At 36.3% G+C, this 3,193-nt stretch overlaps 1 protein-coding gene across 2 annotated transcripts in view; it reads right to left on the bottom strand.

The window, feature by feature from the left end:
* LOC105000993 (zinc finger Y-chromosomal protein) overlaps nt 1-3,193 on the bottom strand; it is a 21,061-nt gene that overhangs the window by 15,452 nt on the left and 2,416 nt on the right. The window lies entirely within an intron of this gene.

Raw genomic sequence — 3,193 nt, 5'->3', positions numbered from 1 at the left:
ACAAGAAAGGCAGTCATAAAAGAAAAAGTTACCAGCAACTAATAGGACGGGTACATCAATAAAAAGAGACAGAACACCACAATTACAGAGAAAATAAGAAAGACAACTGACTAAGAATCTCTGAGGACCCATAAGATGAAAAAATGTGCAGCTGTATGGGGCAGTGGAGGTTGAGGTTGGTCTCTGTGGGTCCTGACCAAGTTCACCGTATTTTGCCTCCACTGAGCCTCTTCCTGAGCCCTTAACCTTCCATCTCCAGGGTAGTTCCTCAGAATATAAGAAACTCTAGTGTACTCCATTCTGTATTAAGGAGTGAAGGTTGAGAGGTGAAATCAACTGGAGTTCATCGAGATTAAATGACTTCACCAAGTTCACAGTTGTTCGCACAACACAAGAATGCCATAAGTGAGAAAAGAAGAAAATATCCCTAACCAAATATGACATAGATAAATGAGAACAAATCTGGTATCTTGGCTCTCGGACCAGTAACAAAGAAATATGGAAGTCTTAGCTAACTAGCTACTCTGGTTGCCTTAGTGTCCCTGGCTGTGACTTAGAGAACCTGAATTTACACAGATACCTAGCCCAATGACCCTGTGTCAATGGCACACTTTGAGAGCAGATTCTTTAACAAACAAAAAAGATCAAGAATGACTGAAGAATAATATGCAATAACTCTTTAAACAAGTAAATACCCATCTAACTACATATAGAAATAATAACAAAAGGACATTTTCTTTCTATAGAACTTCTGACAAAATACTCAATGATAATTTGTTTTCAATGTTTGTAATAATTCACATTATGCAATAGATAACTTTAAACTCCATCTTAAAAACATGACTGTGAAAGCATTAAAAGAGAACGGATTTTAAAAGGTCTAAATCAGAGAATAGTTAGGACATTCAATCTGTGACCCTGGACAAGTCATTTACCCTCTTTTTGTTTCCTCATCAGTGAAATGAGGACAGTAGTATTTGCCATGCATACCTCATGGGACTGTTGTGATGACCAAATGCAAGTGTAAGCAAAGTATTCTGAAAAAACTGTAATGAGAGGTTTCATAATTAGGACATGTGAAATTGGACGACCTGATAAGATTAAGTGACTGGCTCAAAGATAAACAACAGAGTGTTAATAAACAGGGTTAAAATACAAAAGCTCCTCCATCTACCTTGGCTAATGATCACCCAGGCTTTCTTGTGCCCTTAAGTTAGGAAATACTATGTGTGTTTCTCCAAAGGCTGTGACTTCTTTGGAGAAACTTGTGGAGAAACACACACAGTATTTATAAATTTAATTATATTTTTATATTTTAATTTACATTTTGTATTTTTATAACTGTATTTCAACTACACTTCACTATGTTCAAGTGACCAAAGAGGTAGTCACCATTATCAAGCAGAAATTACCAAAAAGACTATCCCAAATTTTTTAAGAAACATACACACACATAGGACTTAGAAACCTTATGTTAAAAATCCCCATATTTCCTGGTAAAGTTAGTGCTTCATTAATATATAGCAATATGATCATATAAAATACAATGAATGAAATCCTTAAAATCTGAATGTGTAAGAGGACTTGTGTTAATCATTTTAACAATATTCTATACCTAGAACCATGGGTAATTTGTAAATGTCAATACATTTTTTCCCACTACTATAACTTCATGCATATCATCATTCTTGTGCAGTCGGAGGAAAGAAGCAAGAGTCCATCTGCTTGATGCACAAGGCTCCTTTCAGGAAAACTTGAAAAACAGGGCTGTTTAAGTAGGACACTATCAAAACAAAAGATTTCAGGTTTATCTTTATCTCTGGGCCCACGATGAACACAGATATGACACCATCCATATGTTATTTTAGATAAGTACTCTACTGGCAAAGTTAATGAAAGTAACTTTGAGGAAAATAATTTAATATTATAGGTTAAGAATGAGATAAAAGTGCCTGGGTTAAGTGGTAGGACTGGTATGAAGAGCAGTGAGGTACACAGACTGCACTGACCTACCCTCCTTGCAAAATGTCAATGTCCCAATGGCTGGAAGTGTCTATGTATCAAATTATGATGTATGTAGGCCATGAGTACTTTGGGCATATAATTAAAGGAATCTTAAAACAGTGTGATTCACTACAAATTTTAGGTATGTCCAATTTGATTACACAAACCCTTAAAGCAAAGAAATTCCCTAGACTAGCATTAGAGTTGAAGCAGAACATTAGGTCTGAGAGACATGCAATTCTCTGTTCCCTGAGGGTGGGTATGGGAGGGAGGTATTGGCACATGAAAAGCAGGAGAAGGTACACAATTAGCAAGGAGCAAAGAGCTGCCAGCAAGGCAATAGAGACTTTGGCCCCACAACAGTAAGGAAGTGAATTCGGCCAACCACATGAATTAGCTTGGAATCAGTTTCATCCCCAAAGCCCTAGTAACACCCTGCTGACAGCCATGATTTCAGCCACATGAAATCCAAACCAAATAGCATGGCTATGCCACAACAGATTTCTGTCTATGGCAACTGTGAAATGTAGAATTTCACTGTGTTAAACTGTTATATTTGTTTATAGAGTTTGGCATAGAAATGAATATAGATTTTGGATATCAGATTGTGGAGGGCCACTATAACAGATTCCTACAAATGTCAAATAGCTTTGATTTCCCCTTTAATAGACCACAAATAGAAATATGGATGTTAACAATTCATGTTAGTGAGAACTCAGAAGAAAGAAACAATCAAGGCAGAAAATTCTTGTATTGACTTAGAGAACACTTAAGTCAGCATGTACAGATAGTTAATACAAATCTAGACTTTAAAATACTGCTGATACTGTTTACAACAGCCAGGACATGGAATCAACCTAGATATCCATCGGTAGACGAATGGCTAAGAAGGTTGTGGTACAAATGCATAATGGAGTATTACTCAGCTATTAAAAAGAACGCATTTGAATCAGTTCTAATGAGGTGGATGAAACCGGAGCCTATTATAGAAAATGAAGTAAGTCAGAAAGAAAAACACCAATACAGTATATTAACTCATATATATGGAATTTAGAAAGATGGTAATGATGACCCTATATGTGAGACAGCGAAAGAGACACAGATGTAAAGAACAGACTTTTGGACTATGTGGGAGAAGGCAAGGGTGGAATGATTTGAGAGAACAGCACTGAAACTTGTATATTATCAT

The sequence above is a fragment of the Bison bison genome, unplaced genomic scaffold (assembly GCF_000754665.1).
Source record: "Bison bison bison isolate TAMUID 2011002044 unplaced genomic scaffold, Bison_UMD1.0 scf7180017854630, whole genome shotgun sequence".
Classification (NCBI taxonomy): Eukaryota; Metazoa; Chordata; class Mammalia; order Artiodactyla; family Bovidae; genus Bison; species Bison bison.
Note: the sequence above shows the minus strand (reverse complement) of the source record. Positions and strands in the feature narration are given on the sequence as shown.